The sequence below is a fragment of the Dreissena polymorpha genome, chromosome 13 (assembly GCF_020536995.1).
Source record: "Dreissena polymorpha isolate Duluth1 chromosome 13, UMN_Dpol_1.0, whole genome shotgun sequence".
Taxonomy (NCBI): domain Eukaryota; kingdom Metazoa; phylum Mollusca; class Bivalvia; order Myida; family Dreissenidae; genus Dreissena; species Dreissena polymorpha.
Window position 1 is genome coordinate 20977182 of NC_068367.1, and position 12912 is coordinate 20990093.

Below are 12912 nucleotides of genomic sequence, written 5' to 3' on the forward strand. Positions count from 1 at the left end.
AACTTACCAATTCTTGTATTTTTCTTCCAACTGAATTATCAAATGAATTATTTAAACTGTCGAATAGCTGTCGAAGAACCGTTTGCAAATAAGCCCCTAGTCAACTAATCCTATTTACATGGGTTACCAGACAAATCGACCCAAAGACAACTCGCCCCAAGACAACTCGCCCCCAAAATCTGGACAACTCGCCCAAAATATATTTGACAACTCGCCCCAATCAAAAGACAACTCGCCCCAAATGAAAGACAACTCGCCCCAAACTAAATGACATCAGGCAACAACATATTTTGTCATATATTGAATACTCTTTGTAGGAAAAAATGTATTATATCACGTGTTTGACTTTAAAAGGAAAACGAATACACAAAACGAACAAGACATGGGGAAAACAAAAAAAAAACTAGAAATGTGTTATATTCAAAATTATATTCATAATTTATAACAATTACATACTCAAGATACTAACATTTATTGAAAACATACAAAGCATCAATTACGGCATATTACACGAAATAAATAACAAAGAATGAAAAGACAATGCAATATATGATCAAACATTTCCAACATCTATAATAACTTTAAAACATTAAAAACACACATGTAATTTTTGCCATGTTGTTATTGTTGTCATGACACTGCAATATAGCAACTTTCAGGCATTTGGTTCGTAAATGACACTGCACTCCCTCAGTTAGGCCGTATGCAGACGTAAGCATATGCAAAGAAGGTAGTAAAGTTACATAATTCAAGATCATGATTATAATAACTAATGTGAACAATGATGAGAACAAAAACAGAAAACCAGGTATGATTACCATAAAAATGTATACAGAAATATATAAGACGGGGCATTTAACTTGTGGTTCATAAATATTTCATGATAGAAATATCAACGGAATGCACAGTTTAACTATCAGCGGAGTTTTAAGTACATCAAAACTGATTGAAGGTGTTGGATTTCCGGTGTGCGGTAAAAATGACAGAGGTAAAAATGCCAGAGGTAACTATACTTCTGGCATTTTTACCTCTGGCATTTTTACCTTTGGGATTTTTACCTCTGGCATTTTTACCTACATTCGTTAATCCTGTCATCTTATGAGCGGGATTATATCGCCTCCGATTTAAAGTGATAATCTGATTACCAGCAGCGCGCACAATCTGATTATATAATGACTAAATTTAGTATAAGTACTTATATGATTTAATAAGAAGCGTATATGTACCTTAAAAACTGTTGAATACAATAATACGAACTCATTAACTTTTTAATCCGTTTTATTCACCATATATTATTGTATATACGCGTTCAATGCCAAATAATACCAGTAAAATCACTAGTTTATGTGGATATCAGTACATGTAATAAATGTCTATATATTATAATCAAACCATGCGCAATTTTATAATTCCGAAGTAATCTTATTTACTGAAATATGATCTACGGTAGCTAGAATGGATCAACATCACCATTGCACATTTTTACGGATACTACTAAATTTGAATTAAAACGAATGTAAACATATATGCTCATAAATTCATATTATAAACGCTGAAAGTTATTACGTTAAATGGGATAATAATTATTGTGATCAATGTTTAAGGGATATAACTACAGGAGTTTACCAGTTATGCCAGGATCTATATCAATGCAATGAAAATAACTTAGATACGGATGAAATGGTCGACCGATTCAGTGTTTTAAAAAAATAACGGAAGTAAATACTTTATAATGGCTAAACAACGGCATAAATGCTCACAGTCTTCAAACACAAGTAATAAATGGTAGAAGTAAATACTTTATAATGGCTTAACAACGGCATACATGCTTACATTCTTCAAACAGAAGTAATAAATGGTAGAAGTAAATACTTTAAATGGCTACAACGGCATAAATGCTCACGGTCTTCAAACGCAAGTAATAAATGGTAGAAGTAAATGATTTATAATGGCTAAACAACGGCATAAATGCTCACAGTATTCAAACACAAGTAATAAATGGTAGAGGTAAAAACTTTATAATGGCTAAACAACGGCATAAATGCTCACAGTCCTCAAACACAAGTAATAAATGGTAGAAGTAAATACTTTATAATGGCTAAACAATGGCATAAATGCTCACAGTCTTCAAACTAAATGGTAGAAGTAAATACTTTAAAATGGCTAAACAACGGCATAAATGCTCACAGTCTTCAAACACAAGTAATAAATGGTAAACTGGATACTCAGGTAAAGAGTATTGTATTTAGAGAATTTTCTTCTTTTGTTTAGATGTTAATAAAGTCGTCTGCTGCATATTTATTTAAATAGGGAAAGAGTCACGCCTTTTTTGACAAAGTAAATATTTTCAAAGTATGCGCCTTATGTACGTACATGAAGTATATCAAATAAAATGTTAATGTAAATTCTTATCATAAATATAAAATGCACATAATACATATTGTTTTAAATCCTATATAATCAGCACTTTTTGTTGGATTTCACCAATGACTTAATTCATTGTCGGGTGTAGCAATTGTTTATTAGCTGTGTACATTACCCAAATAACGCAAAGGTAACCGTCAAGTGACTTCTCACATTTATCTGACAGGTTTTATGATCATTAGCAGGTCGTAAAACACATCTGATATGTGTCACCGGATTAACGGACATTGGTTGATTACCCGATAATATGCAAGTTTCAAATAATTGAGATTCATTAGTTATGGGGAAACATCAGATGCCTGGCCTGAAAAGTGTAAGTCACAACAAATAATTATATTATAAGTTCACATACCAGAATCACAGCTTAAGAGTTGCCATCGCTAGCAGGCATCGCAAGAAACAGCACGTTGCCTCTGCCAAACAGTCTTTCCACAATGTATGCACTTTGCCACTTCTGTCATTGCAGAAAAACAAACACAAAACTCACTTACTCTTAGTGACCAGACAATCAAACCATGTCGGCATAATTAATTTTCGTCCATTCACACGTTTACAAAACAAAACATAACTAACACAAAGGCATTATTCCATTATTCTTTTATTAAACCAAACTATCATTCAACATGTCTCATTAAAAAATCTTTGAACAGAAAATAAAAGCATGCCGTCGAATTAAACGTTTAACAATTCACAAGTTTTCAAAACAAGACGGACTAAATGGCGCGTATTTTAATATATTTTTATATAAAAACTGATAATAATATATTACTAAAAGCAATCCGGTATGTAAACAATTAATTAATTACAAAGTTTTACTATATTAAAGGAAAAATAACATCATACAACTACATTTTACATTAATCACGAATATAATACATCAAAGTTAACAAATATTTCACGAATAAAATATTCAAGATAAAATATATAAGAAACAAATTTCGGGCGAGTTGTCTTTGGTTGTCCAATATATTTGGGGCGAGTTGTATAGATTTTTGGGGCAGGTTATCTTGTGGCCAGTTGTCTTTGGGGCGAGTTGTCTGACTCCCTTTAAATGGACCATAAGATAAGCCCCAAATGACGTTCACATGCAGGGATAGTTGTTGTCGTTATTCACGAAGAAAGCAACAGATGTATCGCACCACTCCCCAAATATGTGAACACAGTTTACGTTGGCAGACGTTGTTTCTCAATGATGTCTTTCCAAAGACCTATATAATACAATGTATTCTAAAGGTCTTTGGTCTTTCAAGCTGAAACTATACATCACCCATTTGCACACGTAAATTCCCTAACCTCCACCGGAAATCAGGAAGAAATAATACAAATAACTAGTCAAAAGAAATTTTAAAATGATTATTTGAAAAACCGAAGGAAAATACAAACTTTCAAAAAGATTTTAGTTATGATGCATCATTGATTGAAAACAAATAACACCAATGTCACCATATACATGTAGAATTAGGGACAATACGTACCATGGACCACACGACCCAGAATATACGTCCCAGATTGGCTGACTATACGGCCCAGATGGCCCAGACCAGCGGACTATACGGCCCAGATTTGCGGACCATACGGAACATGTCTGAATTAATATTCATTTCGTGTTCAACTTTCTGGTATTGTATTAATACATTTAATAAAATTTTAAAGTTGATTTAATGACATTCATGACTACATACTAGTAAACATTGTGTGTTCCACTCCTTCATTATTGCATTTATACATTTAACAACATATTAAAGTTGATGTAATGACGTTAATGACAACATATTGTTTAAATTTGAACATTTGCGGACCATACGGAACATGTCAGAATTAATATTCGTTTCGTATTCCACTCCTTCAATATTTTATTAATACATTTATTAAAATATTAAAGTTGATGAAATGACATTCATGAAAACATTTGTGGTCCATACGGCTAAGATTTTCGGACCATACGAAAAATGTCAGAATTAATATTGATTTCATGTTCCACTCCTCCAATATTGTATTAATACATTAAATAAAATATTAAAATTGATGTAATGGCATTAATGAATACATACTTGTTTAAATTTGAACATTTGCGGACCATACGGGACATATAAGAATTAATAATCATTTCGTGTTCCACTCCTTCAATATCGTATTAATACATTTAATAAAATATTAAAGTTGATGTAACAACATTAGTGACAACATACTTGTTTGAATTTGAACATTTTCGGATCATACGGCCCAGACCATACGGCCCAGCTTAACGGACTATGCGGCCTAGATTAGATTTGTTGATCATACGGAACATGTCTGAATCAATATTCATTTCGTGTTCCGCTTTTTCGGCGCAGCCTTTCCGCGGCTAGACACGAATGAACACACTTCATTTATTCCATTGGCTGATTTGAGCATACCACCAGAACATTGGAAACATGAACGCGTCTTTGTAACACTGTTATACTGCGTGTTCAGCATGAAACAAATTTCTAATAAAGTGGCTTGATAGATAGAACAGTTTTACACTCAACTCTTGACATCAATACAGTATGGCTATGTTCTCATATTTAGTAATTATTTCCATATTCCTGTATGTGTACTAGTATACTTAAGTTCATAAACATATCGTTTTCCCTATCCTGATATTCGTTTTGGCCAAACCATTTTAAATTGTTTTCGAAATTGAATATTTAACATGTAAAAGTATAAATTTTAAACAAGCCGTCGTTCCAGCAGTGGAAGCGTGGCCTCAATTTAATACATTGCATTCCAACCCGCATGGTATCAGGGTCAGTTCGCGGCCAGTAAACTAAACGTTATATAATATAGACGCTATCGCGTGAACTAGATGAAGTGGAATTTTCTTTAGACCAGAAATATTTTAAATGAAGATATTCAGCGATATAATTTATGGAATGTCATAATAGATTCTTAATGTGTTTTCAACAATACCATAATAAATATTATTTTTGATTAATTTAACAAGAATTATTCCACCATATTGACTAATGTATTAAGCATTAGCGCGATTATTCTCGATACTGTTAATAATCAAATCAAATAGCAATGCCCGACACACCACTAAAACAGGTTTGTTCGAAGAACGCGCGTATAAATGTTTAAAATATGAACGGATACTTCGCGTGTGGCCGGTTGATTCATATTATTTAATTTCAATTCCATTCTTCTTTTTGTTTTCTGTTTTGTATCTATAGGTTTATGACCAGCAATATGTAATAATGTAAAATCAGCCGCGAAAACTCCGCGTAACATCCCGTACTGCGTGTTATGCAGCTAAGAACTGCAAAAAAAGACATTCGCTATCTTTGATCTCATTAATCGAACTCTTTACTTTTCACCAACTCCAACCACAATCAAAGCAGTATATCTTTTTTTCTTAAAGATATTTCTTGTTTTCAATAATTCCACGAAAAGTACTTGTTTTTATTATTAAGAATTCTTCCACCATAGCGACCAATTTATTAAGCATGAGCGCGATGATTCACGATACTATGAACAATCGAATCAAATAACTCTGTCCGAAAAAACACTATAACATGTCTGTTTGAATAACGCGCTTATTAATATTTCAAATATGTACGGTTGATGCGTATGTGGCCATTGACTCGTATATTTTCATTTAATTTCCATTATTATTGTGTATTTCTGTTCTATATCTATAGATATATGGTTAATAATATCTAATAATGCAAAATAAACCACGACATCTGGCGCAACGTAATTGGTTTGCATGTTATTCTGCTAAGAACTGATCAGATAACGGCATTTGCTGTCTCATTGATATAACTCTTTATCTTTCATCAACCACAACCACAGTCAACGCCGTATATCTTTTTTAAAGATATTTCTTGTTCAATATTGTATCAACAAATCAATTAAAATATTAAAGTGGCTGTAATGCCATTAATGACAACATAATTGTTTAAATTTTAAAGTGGTTATAATGGCATTAATGACAACATACTTCTTTAAATTTGAACGGCAATTGTCATATTATTTCATCGTTTCATGACACATCAATTATAAAAAAAATAGTGTAATTGTTAATATCAAACAATATGTGTCATAAATTGGGCATACTCGAGATGCAAACAGAAGACGATGTTGTCCACAATAATAACGATTGTCGCACTTTACCTTTAATTGGTAAGTATAGACGTGTTAATCAATTATGTTATCTTCTCAACTAATGTAATAGAGAGATAACATCACTGATTAATCAGTAAGTGTCATACAAAAGGCGCTTTCGAGATGCAAACATACGAGTCACTTATGCGAGTGTTATACCCATATTGACATGTTAAAATATACTCTAGACTGCTATATTTTAATAACATGTATTAACTATGTATAAAACGTGTTCTATAAAGATACATATATAAAACATGTGTTTTTGCATTTATTTGTTAAGATAGAAACACATGTGTATTTTTGTAAAATATTTAAGTGAGGTAAGAAATTTTAATTAACGCTGTCACCACGCGGCATCTTTAAATTGTAAGAAGTATTTATGTCCAATTTTATTAAAATAGATTTTATCCCTGAAAATGCATGTTTGTGTGATGCCTACTATTTACATGAATAAACAAATGTATAGTATCACATCATACTAAGCAGTGTAATCTTTCGTGTATTAAAATAATCTACATCGCGTTAAGACATATGGTCCGTATGGTCCCCAAATCTGGGCCGTATAGTCCGCTAATCGGGGCCATATGTCCGCAAATCTGGGCCGTATGGTCTGGGCTGTATGTCCCTGGTCCGTATACCTACATGTAAAGGTCTAGCTTCATTGGCAAAAGGCACACTCGTTTGTCACAAACAATTTACATAACCATGCTAAAGCGGAGAATTACAGATGTTGCGTTCAAAAACTTAATAAACATGTTTCAAATACAACTGTCACAAATGCTCAAATGTATGCTTTTTATTTATGACATCATTTGTCAACCAATGTCATCAGGCCACAAAGAGTTCATTTTGCTCAGTTCATATTGGTCACTCAAGCAATATATTCACAATTACCTAGTTTACACCCACAATACTTTAAGTAAGTAAAATACTGGTCAGTTCATAATAAACACATAGTGGGAAAAACTTATGTTTACATGGCACCTTCATATTTCAGAAACGGTTTAATCAACCAAACTTGAATTCAAAATAGGTGCTCAAAAATCTAAAATACAAAGGACACTTGTTGGAGAAAATCAGGGACCTGTTCTCTCTTTTCGATTGTTTAATTCATTTTTTTATAATGTATTAAGTAGGAACTCTTTTCTATTTAGAATATTGAATAGCAAGTATATCGACAGCGGGATTCGTACCCAGGCTCTAGAAGTGAAAGCCGACGCTCTACTTTTTATAAAAAGTGCCGCGTAAGGGATCATGATCGTGTATAACGGGAATAACCGTTTAAATTATGAACAGTCATGTAATCTTTGTGTTTCTGCTGTTTGAAACGATCGGAAATTGAAGCTATATTGGACATACTTGTGTCCGACCAATTTTTTGTCCGTGAGTGTCAACTCCTGAGGGCTGGTATCAAGCGGGGAATCACTCAGTCCATTATTCAGCACCGAGTGGGCAACCACGTCTCCAACTTTAGTCAGGACGAGCTCTCCTACACAGGGGCCTATAGGTCCCAGTATGAGGAACCGGATTTTTTTCTGAGTATGTGTTCTATCAACTGTGATGTTTTTGTAAGATTGTTTGTTAGTTATTGAGGGTTGTGATTTTTTCTCCTGTTCAATGTCAAACTTTTTTTGCAAATATTTATTATACCCCCAGAAATGAAGATTAGGGGGGTATATAGGAGTGAGCTTGTCTGTCGGTCGGTCTGTCTGTCTGTCGGTCTGGCTGTCGGTCCGTATTAAGTGTCCACTCTCTAATTCAAGTTGTTTTCACCCGATCTACACCAAACTTAATCAGATGTTGTATGTAGATGATGTTGAGGTCAAGTTCGAGTATGGATCATGCCGGATCAAAAACTAGGTCACTATGTCACTTAGTGCGTTTTAAACATTGAGCATGGTGTCCGCTCTCTAATTCAAGTAGTTTTCATCCGAGCTTCACCAAACTTGGTCAGAAGTTGTATCTTGATGATGTCTAGGCCAAGTTTGAACAAAGAGTTCATTTTGCTCAGTTCATATTGGTCACTCAAGCAATATATTCACAATTACCTAGTTTACACCCACAATACTTCAAGTAAGTAAAATACTGGACAGTTCATAATAAATACATAGTGGGAAAAACTTATGTTTACATGGCACCTTCATATTTCAGAAACGGTTTAATCAACCAAACTTGAATTCAAAATAGGTGCTCAAAAATCTAAAAGACAAAGGACACTTGTTGGAGAAAATCAGGGACCTGTTCTCTCTTTTCCATTGTTTAATTCATTTTTTTATAATGTATTAAGTAGGAACTCTTTACTATTTAGAATATTGAATAGCAAGTATATCGACAGCGGGATTCGTACCCAGGCTCTAGAAGTGAAAGCCGACGCTCTACTTTTTATAAAAAGTGTCGCGTAAGGGATCATGATCTTGTTTTGATTTAAACCGCATTATCGTAGTTTTATGAACATTTTTGGAAAAACGTCCGGGTTGACGATAACTTAAGAAAATTGGTAACATTACAGATCTCTTACATTAATACGTTCGTTCTGATAGCCTTTGGTTTTTGCGCCGCAACAAATGAAACAGTTTTTCACAGGAATTAAGTCATTGCATACTGCGGATATTGTTGTTTTTTAAACAGGACTTTTAACATCATATTTTTAACAGTGAGGTCTACGCGTACCCATGCATGTACACACAGAATGACATTTTTATGTTATAAACTAAATGTCAGAAGTAAAAGTAAGACAGTGAAAAGATAAGCTGATATTCTTCTCTTTTTTCCGTTTTTAGTACTTTATTCATTACATAATATATGCACATATCATTCATCATCTTACACAGGAAAAAGTACATAAATATATATATATATATATATATATATATATATATATATATATATATATATATATATATATTTATATAGCAGGAAAAATTAACATCAATACCATTGAGCAAGCAGTATTTCGATGCCAGCCCTCAGAAATTGACCCTTTTCCAAAATCGTGTTTGGTCGGACACAAGTGTGTCCACATAGAGATTTTCCATGTCGATCACTTTAAAGATCTAAAACTCAATAACCAAGTCATAAAACGGTAGATAAACAGCACCAGTATGCACATTAAACATTTTTCATCCGGCTACAATACATATTGTTATCGAAAAAGTATGGTAAACGCCATTTTATCGCGTCTTTCGATCCGCGAGTACAAAACCTAAACACAAAATTCTATTTTTACTCTGGGAAACCCTTTGATGACGTCAGAGATTTTGTAACACAAAATACGATTGGTCGGTTTTCATCAATTTCTCACTCACCTTTTTACGGAGATCCTCGGTAAATTCCGCCCAGCCAATGAAAAGACCATAAGCAAATGTATGCTTTTTGAATGACGTTAGAGGATTCCCTTATTTCCTTTAAAAAATTAAAGCTCTTGGTTGTTTATTTACAGATCGGAGTGAAAAACACTTTTGATGGTGTGTGAATGACTATGAAGTGTATTGTTATCGATTCTTCAATGTTTATTGAACGGGAATAACCGTTTAAATTATGAACAGTCATGTAATCTTTGTGTTTCTGCTGTTTGAAACGATCGGAAATTGAAGCTATATTGGACATACTTGTGTCCGACCAATTTTTTGTCCGTGAGTGTCAACTCCTGAGGGCTGGTATCAAGCGGGGAATCACTCAGTCCATTATTCAGCACCGAGTGGGCAACCACGTCTCCAACTTTAGTCAGGACGAGCTCTCCTACACAGGGGCCTATAGGTCCCAGTATGAGGAACCGGATTTTTTTCTGAGTATGTGTTCTATCAACTGTGATGTTTCTGTAAGATTGTTTGTTAGTTATTGAGGGTTGTGATTTTTTCTCCTGTTCAATGTCAAACTTTTTTTGCAAATATTTATTATACCCCCAGAAATGAAGATTAGGGGGGTATATAGGAGTGAGCTTGTCTGTCGGTCGGTCTGTCTGTCTGTCGGTCTGGCTGTCGGTCCGTATTAAGTGTCCACTCTCTAATTCAAGTTGTTTTCACCCGATCTACACCAAACTTAATCAGAAGTTGTATCAAGATGATGTCAAGGTCAATTTTGAATATGTGCCATGCCGAGTCAAAAACTAGGTCATTGGGTCACTTACTGCGTTTTAAACGTTCAGCATGTTGTCCGCTCTCTAATTCAAGTAGTTCTCATCCAATTTCTTCACCAAACCTGGTCAGAACATGTATCGATATGATCTCTACGCCAAGTTTTAACATGCAGGGTTCCCGCTGTCGATCGCCATTGGCGCCAATTGCGACAAAATAAAAAATCTGGCGACAAAATTGCGTAAATGGCGATTTTAAAAAAATCGGCATTTTTCTGCGTTCATATTTTCTTAAAATGACAAAAGACGCTGTGTTTACCAGCCGCTTTACGGCAGTCGTAATACTATAGATTTCCATGGTGTAAGCGATACAGCTGTAATCAATGGAGCGTGGTGCTGACTGCCGACTACCGCAAAGTGGAATGTTATGGTGATAATTGCGATTATCTGGGGTGTTGTTGCAAGTTATCTTAATTGGTCGGCAGTTTTATTGCTTCAGAGATAAGGCAATATTGAAATATACCGACTTTGCGCTTAAATGTGAAGTGTTTGTCACAGTGTTCGAAGCAGATTCAAGACCGTTAAATTGACAACAATGACAATCAAAAAGGTAAGTATCGATTGTTTTTAGAAAAATCGGTGTAATTATAGAAAATAGTAAAACATTTTACATCTATTGGTTCTATTTAAACGGTGACATATTGCTGTTTCACTCGTCAAAATGACAAGTTCAGAGTGTAAAACGACTTTTAGAAAGTGAACATTAGATGCTGCTTATTTTGAGACTCATTCAAAATGCAAACGTTCCCACCGCTATTATTCACCAGCTAACAAACAAAAACCTAACAAAGACAGTTGTTTATCAGAATTTCATTTCCTTCAATATGATTTCCAACACACAATCTATGCTGTGTGAACTCTTTATATCCTCAACACTTATCAATTCATTCACTACCGGATGTACCTTAAAAAAAAGGTAAACACAGTTTAGCACATGGAAATCAATTTGACATTTGATATACACAAATGCTTATTTTATTTGACTGTTGTGTTAAGGCAGGGACCTATACAAACCTTGTTTGTATAGGTCCCTGGTTAAGGGCTCTATGTAGTAGATCATATGCTAGCACACATTTATATTATTTATATACTTCACATTCATTGATTATTATTAGTATTATATTAATATTATATTTCCATTTTTGTATTTTCAGAATACCATAAAGCTTCTGAAGCACCAAAACTGTGGCAACATATTCAGGCTGCTAAGAAGGTGTCAATCAACAAGAGTTACAACTGATTGAATGTGCCTTTATTTAATTAACAATGTTAAATGTGTTGTTATTATTAATACTACTGTTATTAAATCAATTCCTTTAACATACTGTAAATGCTCAGTTTTTGTTTGTATTATAATAACATGATCTTCATTGCCCAAATGTAGCCCCAGTGTGGCGACAACTTTTTAAATTTGGCGAAAGTAAGTGGCGACAACTTTTGAAAGCCCAAAGGGAACCCTGAACATGGGGTACGCTTGGTCAAAAACTAGGTCACGGGATCACTTAGTGCGTTTTTTTAACATTTAGCATGTTGTCCGCTCTCTAATTCAAGTAGTTTTCATCCTATCTTCATCTATCTTCACCAAACTTCGTCAGAAGTTTTATCTAGATGATCTTAAGGCCATACCAGATAAAAAAATGGGTCACGGGGTCACGTTGTACATTTTACACATGCAGCATGGTGTCCGCTCTCTAATTGAAGTAGTTTTCATCCGATATTTACCAAACCAGTTAATTTTGCTAGATCTTTATACAAATAATGAGTTTAATTGAATGGTGTAAGGGATGAGAGGAAGGGCATTTTCCTCCCTTGAGTTGGTTTTTTATGCCCCCGGAAGGATGGCATATAGCAGTTAAACTGCCCATCAGTCCGTCAGTCAGTCCGTCCGTCCGAAAACTTTATAAATGACAATAACTTTTTGAATATTGAAGATAGCACCTTGATATTTGGCATGCATGTGTATCTCATGAAGCTGCACATTTTGAGTGGTGAAAGGTCAAGGTCATCCTTCAAGGTCAAAATTCAAAAAACTACAATCCAAGGGAAGTAATAAGCTTTAAAAGGGAGATAATTTCTTTACCTGCCAAATGATATATTGAAATTATTTGTCAAAGCGGCGCAATAGGGGGCATTGTGTTTCTGACAAACACATCTCTTGTTTAATTACATCCCTGGTTACTCTTAAAATGTTCAATATTGAGAAAACAGCTTGGTCTTATACATTG

At 34.2% G+C, this 12912-nt stretch overlaps 1 long non-coding RNA gene across 1 annotated transcript; it reads left to right on the plus strand.

Moving 5' to 3' along the window:
• Nucleotides 1-10874: 10874 nt before the first annotated feature.
• On the plus strand, nt 10875-12018 carry LOC127855699 (uncharacterized). Its single transcript, XR_008037644.1, has 2 exons — nt 10875-11237; nt 11842-12018. It is a non-coding gene; the product is annotated as an uncharacterized LOC127855699 (long non-coding RNA).
• The last annotated feature ends 894 nt before the right edge of the window (nt 12019-12912 follow it).